This window comes from Daphnia pulicaria, chromosome 6 (genome assembly GCF_021234035.1).
Source record: "Daphnia pulicaria isolate SC F1-1A chromosome 6, SC_F0-13Bv2, whole genome shotgun sequence".
NCBI lineage: Eukaryota > Metazoa > Arthropoda > Branchiopoda > Diplostraca > Daphniidae > Daphnia > Daphnia pulicaria.
In genome coordinates, this window is record NC_060918.1 from 6,807,995 (window position 1) to 6,821,904 (window position 13,910).

Genomic DNA, 13,910 nt, shown 5'->3' on the forward strand with positions numbered 1-13,910 from the left:
GAAGTGATTTTCTATTCATCCATTGGGACTGGGAGGGTAAATTTTCATTTTGGAATGTCAACGGCCATATCACGTAGAACGCACCTGGTCTCGTCAGCTCCCAGAAGTTAAGTTACGTCGAGTCCCGTTAGTACTTGGAAGGGTGACCGCTTGGGAATACGGGATGTCGTTGGCGATGAATAGTTTGTTTTCAATAACAAATTTCTTGAAATTTTTTTTCAATCACGATGGTTACCAGTCCAAATTCGTAGATCAAAAATTTCAATGACACAGGGATAGGTTCAATTCATCTATAGGAATGATTCTGGATGAATTCCATTGAGAGTTTTTCAAAGTTTATCGCGTTTTTTTATTCGCGATGGTTACCAGTCCGAATTCAATGAACAAACATTTCAATCACTTTGAAGTGATTTTCTATTCATCCATTGGGACTGGGAGGGTAAATTTTCATTTTGGAATGTCAACGGCCATATCACGTAGAACGCACCTGGTCTCGTCAGCTCCCAGAAGTTAAGTTACGTCGAGTCCCGTTAGTACTTGGAAGGGTGACCGCTTGGGAATACGGGATGTCGTTGGCGATGAATAGTTTGTTTTCAATAACAAATTTCTTTAAATTTTTTTTCAATCACGATGGTTACCAGTCCAAATTCGTAGATCAAAAATTTCAATGACACAGGGATAGGTTCAATTCATCTATAGGAATGATTCTGGATGAATTCCATTGAGAGTTTTTCAAAGTTTATCGCGTTTTTTTATTCGCGATGATTACCAGTCCGAATTCAATGAACAAACATTTCAATCACTTTGAAGTGATTTTCTGTTCATCCATTGGGACTGGGATGGTAAATTTTCATTTTTGAATCTCAACGGCCATATCACGTAGAACGCACCTGGTCTCGTCAGCTCCCAGAAGTTAAGTTACGTCGAGTCCCGTTAGTACTTGGAAGGGTGACCGCTTGGGAATACGGGATGTCGTTGGCGATGAATAGTTTGCTTTCAATAACAAATTTCTTGAAATTTTTTTTCAATCACGATGGTTACCAGTCCAAATTCGTAGATCAAAAATTTCAATGACACTGGGATAGGTTCAATTCATCTATAGGAATGATTCTGGATGAATTCCATTGAGAGTTTTTCAAAGTTTATCGCGTTTTTTTATTCGCGATGGTTACCAGTCCGAATTCAATGAACAAACATTTCAATCACTTTGAAGTGATTTTCTATTCATCCATTGGGACTGGGAGGGTAAATTTTCATTTTGGAATGTCAACGGCCATATCACGTAGAACGCACCTGGTCTCGTCAGCTCCCAGAAGTTAAGTTACGTCGAGTCCCGTTAGTACTTGGAAGGGTGACCGCTTGGGAATACGGGATGTCGTTGGCGATGAATAGTTTGTTTTCAATAACAAATTTCTTGAAATTTTTTTTCAATCACGATGGTTACCAGTCCAAATTCGTAGATCAAAAATTTCAATGACACAGGGATAGGTTCAATTCATCTATAGGAATGATTCTGGATGAATTCCATTGAGAGTTTTTCAAAGTTTATCGCGTTTTTTTATTCGCGATGGTTACCAGTCCGAATTCAATGAACAAACATTTCAATCACTTTGAAGTGATTTTCTATTCATCCATTGGGACTGGATGGGTAAATTTTCATTTTGGAATGTCAACGGCCATATCACGTAGAACGCACCTGGTCTCGTCAGCTCCCAGAAGTTAAGTTACGTCGAGTCCCGTTAGTACTTGGAAGGGTGACCGCTTGGGAATACGGGATGTCGTTGGCGATGAATAGTTTGTTTTCAATAACAAATTTCTTGAAATTTTTTTTCAATCACGATGGTTACCAGTCCAAATTCGTAGATCAAAAATTTCAATGACACAGGGATAGGTTCAATTCATCTATAGGAATGATTCTGGATGAATTCCATTGAGAGTTTTTCAAAGTTTATCGCGTTTTTTTATTCGCGATGATTACCAGTCCGAATTCAATGAACAAACATTTCAATCACTTTGAAGTAATTTTCTATTCATCCATTGGGACTCGGAGGGTAAATTTTCATTTTTGAATGTCAACGGCTATATCACGTAGAACGCACCTGGTCTCGTCAGCTCCCAGAAGTTAAGTTACGTCGAGTCCCGTTAGTACTTGGAAGGGTGACCGCTTGGGAATACGGAATGTCGTTGGCGATGAATAGTTTGTTTTCAATAACAAATTTCTTGAAATTTTTTTTCAATCACGATGGTTACCAGTCCAAATTCGTAGATCAAAAATTTCAATGACACAGGGATAGGTTCAATTCATCTATAGGAATGATTCTGGATGAATTCCATTGAGAGTTTTTCAAAGTTTATCGCGTTTTTTTATTCGCGATGATTACCAGTCCGAATTCAATGAACAAACATTTCAATCACTTTGAAGTAATTTTCTATTCATCCATTGGGACTGGGATGGTAAATTTTCATTTTTAAATCTCAACGGCCATATCACGTAGAACGCACCTGGTCTCGTCAGCTCCCAGAAGTTAAGTTACGTCGAGTCCCGTTAGTACTTGGAAGGGTGACCGCTTGGGAATACGGAATGTCGTTGGCGATGAATAGTTTGTTTTCAATAACAAATTTCTTGAAATTTTTTTCAATCACGATGGTTACCAGTCCAAATTCGTAGATCAAAAATTTCAATGACACAGGGATAGGTTCAATTCATCTATAGGAATGATTCTGGATGAATTCCATTGAGAGTTTTTCAAAGTTTATCGCGTTTTTTTATTCGCGATGATTACCAGTCCGAATTCAATGAACAAACATTTCAATCACTTTGAAGTAATTTTCTATTCATCCATTGGGACTGGGAGGGTAAATTTTCATTTTTGAATGTCAACGGCCATATCACGTAGAACGCACCTGGTCTCGTCAGCTCCCAGAAGTTAAGTTACGTCGAGTCCCGTTAGTACTTGGAAGGGTGACCGCTTGGGAATACGGGATGTCGTTGGCGATGAATAGTTTGTTTTCAATAACAAATTTCTTGAAATTTTTTTTCAATCACGATGGTTACCAGTCCAAATTCGTAGATCAAAAATTTCAATGACACAGGGATAGGTTCAATTCATCTATAGGAATGATTCTGGATGAATTCCATTGAGAGTTTTTCAAAGTTTATCGCGTTTTTTTATTCGCGATGGTTACCAGTCCGAATTCAATGAACAAACATTTCAATCACTTTGAAGTGATTTTCTATTCATCCATTGGGACTGGATGGGTAAATTTTCATTTTGGAATGTCAACGGCCATATCACGTAGAACGCACCTGGTCTCGTCAGCTCCCAGAAGTTAAGTTACGTCGAGTCCCGTTAGTACTTGGAAGGGTGACCGCTTGGGAATACGGGATGTCGTTGGCGATGAATAGTTTGTTTTCAATAACAAATTTCTTGAAATTTTTTTTCAATCACGATGGTTACCAGTCCAAATTCGTAGATCAAAAATTTCAATGACACAGGGATAGGTTCAATTCATCTATAGGAATGATTCTGGATGAATTCCATTGAGAGTTTTTCAAAGTTTATCGCGTTTTTTTATTCGCGATGATTACCAGTCCGAATTCAATGAACAAACATTTCAATCACTTTGAAGTAATTTTCTATTCATCCATTGGGACTCGGAGGGTAAATTTTCATTTTTGAATGTCAACGGCTATATCACGTAGAACGCACCTGGTCTCGTCAGCTCCCAGAAGTTAAGTTACGTCGAGTCCCGTTAGTACTTGGAAGGGTGACCGCTTGGGAATACGGAATGTCGTTGGCGATGAATAGTTTGTTTTCAATAACAAATTTCTTGAAATTTTTTTTCAATCACGATGGTTACCAGTCCAAATTCGTAGATCAAAAATTTCAATGACACAGGGATAGGTTCAATTCATCTATAGGAATGATTCTGGATGAATTCCATTGAGAGTTTTTCAAAGTTTATCGCGTTTTTTTATTCGCGATGATTACCAGTCCGAATTCAATGAACAAACATTTCAATCACTTTGAAGTAATTTTCTATTCATCCATTGGGACTGGGATGGTAAATTTTCATTTTTAAATCTCAACGGCCATATCACGTAGAACGCACCTGGTCTCGTCAGCTCCCAGAAGTTAAGTTACGTCGAGTCCCGTTAGTACTTGGAAGGGTGACCGCTTGGGAATACGGAATGTCGTTGGCGATGAATAGTTTGTTTTCAATAACAAATTTCTTGAAATTTTTTTCAATCACGATGGTTACCAGTCCAAATTCGTAGATCAAAAATTTCAATGACACAGGGATAGGTTCAATTCATCTATAGGAATGATTCTGGATGAATTCCATTGAGAGTTTTTCAAAGTTTATCGCGTTTTTTTATTCGCGATGATTACCAGTCCGAATTCAATGAACAAACATTTCAATCACTTTGAAGTAATTTTCTATTCATCCATTGGGACTGGGAGGGTAAATTTTCATTTTTGAATGTCAACGGCCATATCACGTAGAACGCACCTGGTCTCGTCAGCTCCCAGAAGTTAAGTTACGTCGAGTCCCGTTAATACTTGGAAGGGTGACCGCTTGGGAATACGGAATGTCGTTGGCGATGAATAGTTTGTTTTCAATAACAAATTTCTTGAAATTTTTTTTCAATCACGATGGTTACCAGTCCAAATTCGTAGATCAAAAATTTCAATGACACAGGGATAGGTTCAATTCATCTATAGGAATGATTCTGGATGAATTCCATTGAGAGTTTTTCAAAGTTTATCGCGTTTTTTTATTCGCGATGGTTACCAGTCCGAATTCAATGAACAAACATTTCAATCACTTTGAAGTGATTTTCTATTCATCCATTGGGACTGGGAGGGTAAATTTTCATTTTTGAATGTCAACGGCCATATCACGTAGAACGCACCTGGTCTGGTCAGCTCCCAGAAGTTAAGTTACGTCGAGTCCCGTTAGTACTTGGAAGGGTGACCGCTTGGGAATACGGAATGTCGTTGGCGATGAATAGTTTGTTTTCAATAACAAATTTCTTGAAATTTTTTTTCAATCACGATGGTTACCAGTCCAAATTCGTAGATCAAAAATTTCAATGACACGGGGATAGGTTCAATTCATCTATAGGAATGATTCTGGATGAATTCCATTGAGAGTTTTTCAAAGTTTATCGCGTTTTTTTATTCGCGATGATTACCAGTCCGAATTCAATGAACAAACATTTCAATCACTTTGAAGTAATTTTCTATTCATCCATTGGGACTGGGAGGGTAAATTTTCATTTTTGAATGTCAACGGCCATATCACGTAGAACGCACCTGGTCTCGTCAGCTCCCAGAAGTTAAGTTACGTCGAGTCCCGTTAGCATTTGGAAGGGTGACCGCTTGGGAATACGGAATGTTGTTGGCGATGAATAGTTTGTTTTCAATAACAAATTTCTTGAAATTTTTTTTCAATCACGATGGTTACCAGTCCAAATTCGTAGATCAAAAATTTCAATGACACAGGGATAGGTTCAATTCATCTATAGGAATGATTCTGGATGAATTCCATTGAGAGTTTTTCAAAGTTTATCGCGTTTTTTTATTCGCGATGATTACCAGTCCGAATTCAATGAACAAACATTTCAATCACTTTGAAGTAATTTTCTATTCATCCATTGGGACTGGGAGGGTAAATTTTCATTTTTGAATGTCAACGGCCATATCACGTAGAACGCACCTGGTCTCGTCAGCTCCCAGAAGTTAAGTTACGTCGAGTCCCGTTAGCATTTGGAAGGGTGACCGCTTGGGAATACGGAATGTTGTTGGCGATGAATAGTTTGTTTTCAATAACAAATTTCTTGAAATTTTTTTCAATCACGATGGTTACCAGTCCAAATTCGTAGATCAAAAATTTCAATGACACAGGGATAGGTTCAATTCATCTATAGGAATGATTCTGGATGAATTCCATTGAGAGTTTTTCAAAGTTTATCGCGTTTTTTTATTCGCGATGGTTACCAGTCCGAATTCAATGAACAAACATTTCAATCACTTTGAAGTGATTTTCTATTCATCCATTGGGACTGGGAGGGTAAATTTTCATTTTTGAATGTCAACGGCCATATCACGTACAACGCACCTGGTCTCGTCAGCTCCCACAAGTTAAGTTACGTCGAGTCCCGTTAGTACTTGGAAGGGTGACCGCTTGGGAATACGGAATGTCGTTGGCGATGAATAGTTTGTTTTCAATAACAAATTTCTTTAAATTTTTTTTCAATCACGATGGTTACCAGTCCAAATTCGTAGATCAAAAATTTCAATGACACAGGGATAGGTTCAATTCATCTATAGGAATGATTCTGGATGAATTCCATTGAGAGTTTTTCAAAGTTTATCGCGTTTTTTTATTCGCGATGGTTACCAGTCCGAATTCAATGAACAAACATTTCTATCACTTTGAAGTGATTTTCTATTCATCCATTGGGACTGGGAGGGTAAATTTTCAGTTTTGAATGTCAACGGCCATATCACGTAGAATGCACCTGGTCTCGTCAGCTCCCAGAAGTTAAGTTACGTCGAGTCCCGTTAGTACTTGGAAGGGTGACCGCTTGGGAATACGGGATGTCGTTGGCGATGAATAGTTTGTTTTCAATAACAAATTTCTTGAAATTTTTTTTCAATCACGATGGTTACCAGTCCAAATTCGTAGATCAAAAATTTCAATGACACAGGGATAGGTTCAATTCATCTATAGGAATGATTCTGGATGAATTCCATTGAGAGTTTTTCAAAGTTTATCGCGTTTTTTTATTCGCGATGGTTACCAGTCCGAATTCAATGAACAAACATTTCAATCACTTTGAAGTGATTTTCTATTCATCCATTGGGACTGGGAGGGTAAATTTTCATTTTTGAATGTCAACGGCCATATCACGTAGAACGCACCTGGTCTCGTCAGCTCCCAGAAGTTAAGTTACGTCGAGTCCCGTTAGTACTTGGAAGGGTGACCGCTTGGGAATACGGAATGTCGTTGGCGATGAATAGTTTGTTTTCAATAACAAATTTCTTGAAATTTTTTTTCAATCACGATGGTTACCAGTCCAAATTCGTAGATCAAAAATTTCAATGACACAGGGATAGGTTCAATTCATCTATAGGAATGATTCTGGATGAATTCCATTGAGAGTTTTTCAAAGTTTATCGCGTTTTTTTATTCGCGATGGTTACCAGTCCGAATTCAATGAACAAACATTTCAATCACTTTGAAGTGATTTTCTATTCATCCATTGGGACTGGGAGGGTAAATTTTCATTTTTGAATGTCAACGGCCATATCACGTAGAACGCACCTGGTCTCGTCAGCTCCCAGAAGTTAAGTTACGTCGAGTCCCGTTAGTACTTGGAAGGGTGACCGCTTGGGAATACGGAATGTCGTTGGCGATTAATAGTTTGTTTTCAATAACAAATTTCTTGAAATTTTTTTTCAATCACGATGGTTACCAGTCCAAATTCGTAGATCAAAAATTTCAATGACACAGGGATAGGTTCAATTCATCTATAGGAATGATTCTGGATGAATTCCATTGAGAGTTTTTCAAAGTTTATCGCGTTTTTTTATTCGCGATGGTTACCATTCCAAATTCAATGAACAAACATTTCAATCACTTTGAAGTGATTTTCTATTCATCCATTGGGACTGGGAGGGTAAATTTTCAATTTTGAATATCAACGGCCATATCACGTAGAACGCACCTGGTCTCGTCAGCTCCCAGAAGTTAAGTTACGTCGAGTCCCGTTAGTACTTGGAAGGGTGACCGCTTGGGAATACGGAATGTCGTTGGCGATGAATAGTTTGTTTTCAATAACAAATTTCTTGAAATTTTTTTTCAATCACGATGGTTACCAGTCCAAATTCGTAGATCAAAAATTTCAATGACACAGGGATAGGTTCAATTCATCTATAGGAATGATTCTGGATGAATTCCATTGAGAGTTTTTCAAAGTTTATCGCGTTTTTTTATTCGCGATGATTACCAGTCCGAATTCAATGAACAAACATTTCAATCACTTTGAAGTAATTTTCTATTCATCCATTGGGACTGGGAGGGTAAATTTTCATTTTTGAATGTCAACGGCCATATCACGTAGAACGCACCTGGTCTCGTCAGCTCCCAGAAGTTAAGTTACGTCGAGTCCCGTTAGTACTTGGAAGGGTGACCGCTTGGGAATACGGAATGTCGTTGGCGATGAATAGTTTGTTTTCAATAACAAATTTCTTGAAATTTTTTTTCAATCACGATGGTTACCAGTCCAAATTCGTAGATCAAAAATTTCAATGACACAGGGATAGGTTCAATTCATCTATAGGAATGATTCTGGATGAATTCCATTGAGAGTTTTTCAAAGTTTATCGCGTTTTTTTATTCGCGATGGTTACCAGTCCGAATTCAATGAACAAACATTTCAATCACTTTGAAGTGATTTTCTATTCATCCATTGGGACTGGGAGGGTAAATTTTCATTTTTGAATGTCAACGGCCATATCACGTAGAACGCACCTGGTCTCGTCAGCTCCCAGAAGTTAAGTTACGTCGAGTCCCGTTAGTACTTGGAAGGGTGACCGCTTGGGAATACGGAATGTCGTTGGCGATTAATAGTTTGTTTTCAATAACAAATTTCTTGAAATTTTTTTTCAATCACGATGGTTACCAGTCCAAATTCGTAGATCAAAAATTTCAATGACACAGGGATAGGTTCAATTCATCTATAGGAATGATTCTGGATGAATTCCATTGAGAGTTTTTCAAAGTTTATCGCGTTTTTTTATTCGCGATGGTTACCATTCCAAATTCAATGAACAAACATTTCAATCACTTTGAAGTGATTTTCTATTCATCCATTGGGACTGGGAGGGTAAATTTTCAATTTTGAATATCAACGGCCATATCACGTAGAACGCACCTGGTCTCGTCAGCTCCCAGAAGTTAAGTTACGTCGAGTCCCGTTAGTACTTGGAAGGGTGACCGCTTGGGAATACGGAATGTCGTTGGCGATGAATAGTTTGTTTTCAATAACAAATTTCTTGAAATTTTTTTTCAATCACGATGGTTACCAGTCCAAATTCGTAGATCAAAAATTTCAATGACACAGGGATAGGTTCAATTCATCTATAGGAATGATTCTGGATGAATTCCATTGAGAGTTTTTCAAAGTTTATCGCGTTTTTTTATTCGCGATGGTTACCAGTCCGAATTCAATGAACAAACATTTCAATCACTTTGAAGTGATTTTCTATTCATCCATTGGGACTGGGAGGGTAAATTTTCATTTTTGAATGTCAACGGCCATATCACGTAGAACGCACCTGGTCTCGTCAGCTCCCAGAAGTTAAGTTACGTCGAGTCCCGTTAGTACTTGGAAGGGTGACCGCTTGGGAATACGGAATGTCGTTGGCGATGAATAGTTTGTTTTCAATAACAAATTTCTTGAAATTTTTTTTCAATCACGATGGTTACCAGTCCAAATTCGTAGATCAAAAATTTCAATGACACAGGGATAGGTTCAATTCATCTATAGGAATGATTCTGGATGAATTCCATTGAGAGTTTTTCAAAGTTTATCGCGTTTTTTTATTCGCGATGGTTACCATTCCAAATTCAATGAACAAACATTTCAATCACTTTGAAGTGATTTTCTATTCATCCATTGGGACTGGGAGGGTAAATTTTCAATTTTGAATATCAACGGCCATATCACGTAGAACGCACCTGGTCTCGTCAGCTCCCAGAAGTTAAGTTACGTCGAGTCCCGTTAGTACTTGGAAGGGTGACCGCTTGGGAATACGGGATGTCGTTGGCGATGAATAGTTTGTTTTCAATAACAAATTTCTTGAAATTTTTTTTCAATCACGATGGTTACCAGTCCAAATTCGTAGATCAAAAATTTCAATGACACAGGGATAGGTTCAATTCATCTATAGGAATGATTCTGGATGAATTCCATTGAGAGTTTTTCAAAGTTTATCGCGTTTTTTTATTCGCGATGATTACCAGTCCGAATTCAATGAACAAACATTTCAATCACTTTGAAGTAATTTTCTATTCATCCATTGGGACTGGGAGGGTAAATTTTCATTTTTGAATGTCAACGGCCATATCACGTAGAACGCACCTGGTCTCGTCAGCTCCCAGAAGTTAAGTTACGTCGAGTCCCAATACTACTTGGAAGGGTGACCGCTTGGGAATACGGGATGTCGTTGGCGATGAATAGTTTGTTTTCAATAACAAATTTCTTGAAATTTTTTTTCAATCACGATGGTTACCAGTCCAAATTCGTAGATCAAAAATTTCAATGACACAGGGATAGGTTCAATTCATCTATAGGAATGATTCTGGATGAATTCCATTGAGAGTTTTTCAAAGTTTATCGCGTTTTTTTATTCGCGATGGTTACCAGTCCGAATTCAATGAACAAACATTTCAATCACTTTGAAGTGATTTTCTATTCATCCATTGGGACTGGGAGGGTAAATTTTCATTTTTGAATGTCAACGGCCATATCACGTAGAACGCACCTGGTCTCGTCAGCTCCCAGAAGTTAAGTTACGTCGAGTCCCGTTAGTACTTGGAAGGGTGACCGCTTGGGAATACGGAATGTCGTTGGCGATTAATAGTTTGTTTTCAATAACAAATTTCTTGAAATTTTTTTTCAATCACGATGGTTACCAGTCCAAATTCGTAGATCAAAAATTTCAATGACACAGGGATAGGTTCAATTCATCTATAGGAATGATTCTGGATGAATTCCATTGAGAGTTTTTCAAAGTTTATCGCGTTTTTTTATTCGCGATGGTTACCATTCCAAATTCAATGAACAAACATTTCAATCACTTTGAAGTGATTTTCTATTCATCCATTGGGACTGGGAGGGTAAATTTTCAATTTTGAATATCAACGGCCATATCACGTAGAACGCACCTGGTCTCGTCAGCTCCCAGAAGTTAAGTTACGTCGAGTCCCGTTAGTACTTGGAAGGGTGACCGCTTGGGAATACGGGATGTCGTTGGCGATGAATAGTTTGTTTTCAATAACAAATTTCTTGAAATTTTTTTTCAATCACGATGGTTACCAGTCCAAATTCGTAGATCAAAAATTTCAATGACACAGGGATAGGTTCAATTCATCTATAGGAATGATTCTGGATGAATTCCATTGAGAGTTTTTCAAAGTTTATCGCGTTTTTTTATTCGCGATGATTACCAGTCCGAATTCAATGAACAAACATTTCAATCACTTTGAAGTAATTTTCTATTCATCCATTGGGACTGGGAGGGTAAATTTTCATTTTTGAATGTCAACGGCCATATCACGTAGAACGCACCTGGTCTCGTCAGCTCCCAGAAGTTAAGTTACGTCGAGTCCCAATACTACTTGGAAGGGTGACCGCTTGGGAATACGGGATGTCGTTGGCGATGAATAGTTTGTTTTCAATAACAAATTTCTTGAAATTTTTTTTCAATCACGATGGTTACCAGTCCAAATTCGTAGATCAAAAATTTCAATGACACAGGGATAGGTTCAATTCATCTATAGGAATGATTCTGGATGAATTCCATTGAGAGTTTTTCAAAGTTTATCGCGTTTTTTTATTCGCGATGGTTACCAGTCCGAATTCAATGAACAAACATTTCAATCACTTTGAAGTGATTTTCTATTCATCCATTGGGACTGGGAGGGTAAATTTTCATTTTTGAATGTCAACGGCCATATCACGTAGAACGCACCTGGTCTCGTCAGCTCCCAGAAGTTAAGTTACGTCGAGTCCCGTTAGTACTTGGAAGGGTGACCGCTTGGGAATACGGAATGTCGTTGGCGATTAATAGTTTGTTTTCAATAACAAATTTCTTGAAATTTTTTTTCAATCACGATGGTTACCAGTCCAAATTCGTAGATCAAAAATTTCAATGACACAGGGATAGGTTCAATTCATCTATAGGAATGATTCTGGATGAATTCCATTGAGAGTTTTTCAAAGTTTATCGCGTTTTTTTATTCGCGATGGTTACCATTCCAAATTCAATGAACAAACATTTCAATCACTTTGAAGTGATTTTCTATTCATCCATTGGGACTGGGAGGGTAAATTTTCAATTTTGAATATCAACGGCCATATCACGTAGAACGCACCTGGTCTCGTCAGCTCCCAGAAGTTAAGTTACGTCGAGTCCCGTTAGTACTTGGAAGGGTGACCGCTTGGGAATACGGAATGTCGTTGGCGATGAATAGTTTGTTTTCAATAACAAATTTCTTGAAATTTTTTTTCAATCACGATGGTTACCAGTCCAAATTCGTAGATCAAAAATTTCAATGACACAGGGATAGGTTCAATTCATCTATAGGAATGATTCCGGATGAATTCCATTGAGAGTTTTTCAAAGTTTATCGCGTTTTTTTATTCGCGATGATTACCAGTCCGAATTCAATGAACAAACATTTCAATCACTTTGAAGTAATTTTCTATTCATCCATTGGGACTGGGAGGGTAAATTTTCATTTTTGAATGTCAACGGCCATATCACGTAGAACGCACCTGGTCTCGTCAGCTCCCAGAAGTTAAGTTACGTCGAGTCCCGTTAGTACTTGGAAGGGTGACCGCTTGGGAATACGGGATGTCGTTGGCGATGAATAGTTTGTTTTCAATAACAAATTTCTTGAAATTTTTTTTCAATCACGATGGTTACCAGTCCAAATTCGTAGATCAAAAATTTCAATGACACAGGGATAGGTTCAATTCATCTATAGGAATGATTCTGGATGAATTCCATTGAGAGTTTTTCAAAGTTTATCGCGTTTTTTTATTCGCGATGATTACCAGTCCGAATTCAATGAACAAACATTTCAATCACTTTGAAGTAATTTTCTATTCATCCATTGGGACTGGGAGGGTAAATTTTCATTTTTGAATGTCAACGGCCATATCACGTAGAACGCACCTGGTCTCGTCAGCTCCCAGAAGTTAAGTTACGTCGAGTCCCGTTAGTACTTGGAAGGGTGACCGCTTGGGAATACGGGATGTCGTTGGCGATGAATAGTTTGTTTTCAATAACAAATTTCTTGAAATTTTTTTTCAATCACGATGGTTACCAGTCCAAATTCGTAGATCAAAAATTTCAATGACACAGGGATAGGTTCAATTCATCTATAGGAATGATTCTGGATGAATTCCATTGAGAGTTTTTCAAAGTTTATCGCGTTTTTTTATTCGCGATGATTACCAGTCCGAATTCAATGAACAAACATTTCAATCACTTTGAAGTAATTTTCTATTCATCCATTGGGACTGGGAGGGTAAATTTTCATTTTTGAATGTCAACGGCCATATCACGTAGAACGCACCTGGTCTCGTCAGCTCCCAGAAGTTAAGTTACGTCGAGTCCCAATACTACTTGGAAGGGTGACCGCTTGGGAATACGGGATGTCGTTGGCGATGAATAGTTTGTTTTCAATAACAAATTTCTTGAAATTTTTTTTCAATCACGATGGTTACCAGTCCAAATTCGTAGATCAAAAATTTCAATGACACAGGGATAGGTTCAATTCATCTATAGGAATGATTCTGGATGAATTCCATTGAGAGTTTTTCAAAGTTTATCGCGTTTTTTTATTCGCGATGGTTACCAGTCCGAATTCAATGAACAAACATTTCAATCACTTTGAAGTGATTTTCTATTCATCCATTGGGACTGGGAGGGTAAATTTTCATTTTTGAACGTCAACGGCCATATCACGTAGAACGCACCTGGTCTCGTCAGCTCCCAGAAGTTAAGTTACGTCGAGTCCCGTTAGTACTTGGAAGGGTGACCGCTTGGGAATACGGAATGTCGTTGGCGATGAATAGTTTGTTTTCAATAACAAATTTCTTGAAA

The 13,910-nt window shown here is 38.0% G+C and overlaps 35 pseudogenes; all 35 read left to right on the top strand.

The window, feature by feature from the left end:
- Nucleotides 1-56: 56 nt before the first annotated feature.
- On the top strand, nt 57-175 carry LOC124344885 (annotated as a pseudogene).
- A 284-nt stretch (nt 176-459) lies between these two features.
- LOC124344897 lies at nt 460-578 on the top strand (annotated as a pseudogene).
- A 284-nt stretch (nt 579-862) lies between these two features.
- On the top strand, nt 863-981 carry LOC124344843 (annotated as a pseudogene).
- Nucleotides 982-1,265: 284 nt separating this feature from the next.
- LOC124344908 lies at nt 1,266-1,384 on the top strand (annotated as a pseudogene).
- A 284-nt stretch (nt 1,385-1,668) lies between these two features.
- On the top strand, nt 1,669-1,787 carry LOC124344920 (annotated as a pseudogene).
- A 284-nt stretch (nt 1,788-2,071) lies between these two features.
- On the top strand, nt 2,072-2,190 carry LOC124345458 (annotated as a pseudogene).
- A 284-nt stretch (nt 2,191-2,474) lies between these two features.
- On the top strand, nt 2,475-2,593 carry LOC124345726 (annotated as a pseudogene).
- A 283-nt stretch (nt 2,594-2,876) lies between these two features.
- Nucleotides 2,877-2,995, top strand: LOC124344932 (annotated as a pseudogene).
- A 284-nt stretch (nt 2,996-3,279) lies between these two features.
- Nucleotides 3,280-3,398, top strand: LOC124344943 (annotated as a pseudogene).
- A 284-nt stretch (nt 3,399-3,682) lies between these two features.
- Nucleotides 3,683-3,801, top strand: LOC124345459 (annotated as a pseudogene).
- Nucleotides 3,802-4,085: 284 nt separating this feature from the next.
- Nucleotides 4,086-4,204, top strand: LOC124345727 (annotated as a pseudogene).
- A 283-nt stretch (nt 4,205-4,487) lies between these two features.
- LOC124345756 lies at nt 4,488-4,606 on the top strand (annotated as a pseudogene).
- Nucleotides 4,607-4,890: 284 nt separating this feature from the next.
- On the top strand, nt 4,891-5,009 carry LOC124345791 (annotated as a pseudogene).
- A 284-nt stretch (nt 5,010-5,293) lies between these two features.
- Nucleotides 5,294-5,412, top strand: LOC124346028 (annotated as a pseudogene).
- Nucleotides 5,413-5,696: 284 nt separating this feature from the next.
- LOC124346029 lies at nt 5,697-5,815 on the top strand (annotated as a pseudogene).
- A 283-nt stretch (nt 5,816-6,098) lies between these two features.
- Nucleotides 6,099-6,217, top strand: LOC124345899 (annotated as a pseudogene).
- A 284-nt stretch (nt 6,218-6,501) lies between these two features.
- LOC124344809 lies at nt 6,502-6,620 on the top strand (annotated as a pseudogene).
- A 284-nt stretch (nt 6,621-6,904) lies between these two features.
- LOC124344957 lies at nt 6,905-7,023 on the top strand (annotated as a pseudogene).
- Nucleotides 7,024-7,307: 284 nt separating this feature from the next.
- LOC124344958 lies at nt 7,308-7,426 on the top strand (annotated as a pseudogene).
- A 284-nt stretch (nt 7,427-7,710) lies between these two features.
- Nucleotides 7,711-7,829, top strand: LOC124345637 (annotated as a pseudogene).
- Nucleotides 7,830-8,113: 284 nt separating this feature from the next.
- Nucleotides 8,114-8,232, top strand: LOC124344959 (annotated as a pseudogene).
- Nucleotides 8,233-8,516: 284 nt separating this feature from the next.
- Nucleotides 8,517-8,635, top strand: LOC124344961 (annotated as a pseudogene).
- A 284-nt stretch (nt 8,636-8,919) lies between these two features.
- LOC124345638 lies at nt 8,920-9,038 on the top strand (annotated as a pseudogene).
- A 284-nt stretch (nt 9,039-9,322) lies between these two features.
- LOC124344962 lies at nt 9,323-9,441 on the top strand (annotated as a pseudogene).
- Nucleotides 9,442-9,725: 284 nt separating this feature from the next.
- Nucleotides 9,726-9,844, top strand: LOC124344730 (annotated as a pseudogene).
- Nucleotides 9,845-10,128: 284 nt separating this feature from the next.
- Nucleotides 10,129-10,247, top strand: LOC124345342 (annotated as a pseudogene).
- Nucleotides 10,248-10,531: 284 nt separating this feature from the next.
- LOC124344963 lies at nt 10,532-10,650 on the top strand (annotated as a pseudogene).
- Nucleotides 10,651-10,934: 284 nt separating this feature from the next.
- Nucleotides 10,935-11,053, top strand: LOC124344731 (annotated as a pseudogene).
- A 284-nt stretch (nt 11,054-11,337) lies between these two features.
- Nucleotides 11,338-11,456, top strand: LOC124345343 (annotated as a pseudogene).
- Nucleotides 11,457-11,740: 284 nt separating this feature from the next.
- Nucleotides 11,741-11,859, top strand: LOC124344964 (annotated as a pseudogene).
- Nucleotides 11,860-12,143: 284 nt separating this feature from the next.
- LOC124345640 lies at nt 12,144-12,262 on the top strand (annotated as a pseudogene).
- Nucleotides 12,263-12,546: 284 nt separating this feature from the next.
- LOC124344954 lies at nt 12,547-12,665 on the top strand (annotated as a pseudogene).
- A 284-nt stretch (nt 12,666-12,949) lies between these two features.
- On the top strand, nt 12,950-13,068 carry LOC124344967 (annotated as a pseudogene).
- Nucleotides 13,069-13,352: 284 nt separating this feature from the next.
- Nucleotides 13,353-13,471, top strand: LOC124345344 (annotated as a pseudogene).
- A 284-nt stretch (nt 13,472-13,755) lies between these two features.
- On the top strand, nt 13,756-13,874 carry LOC124344965 (annotated as a pseudogene).
- The last annotated feature ends 36 nt before the right edge of the window (nt 13,875-13,910 follow it).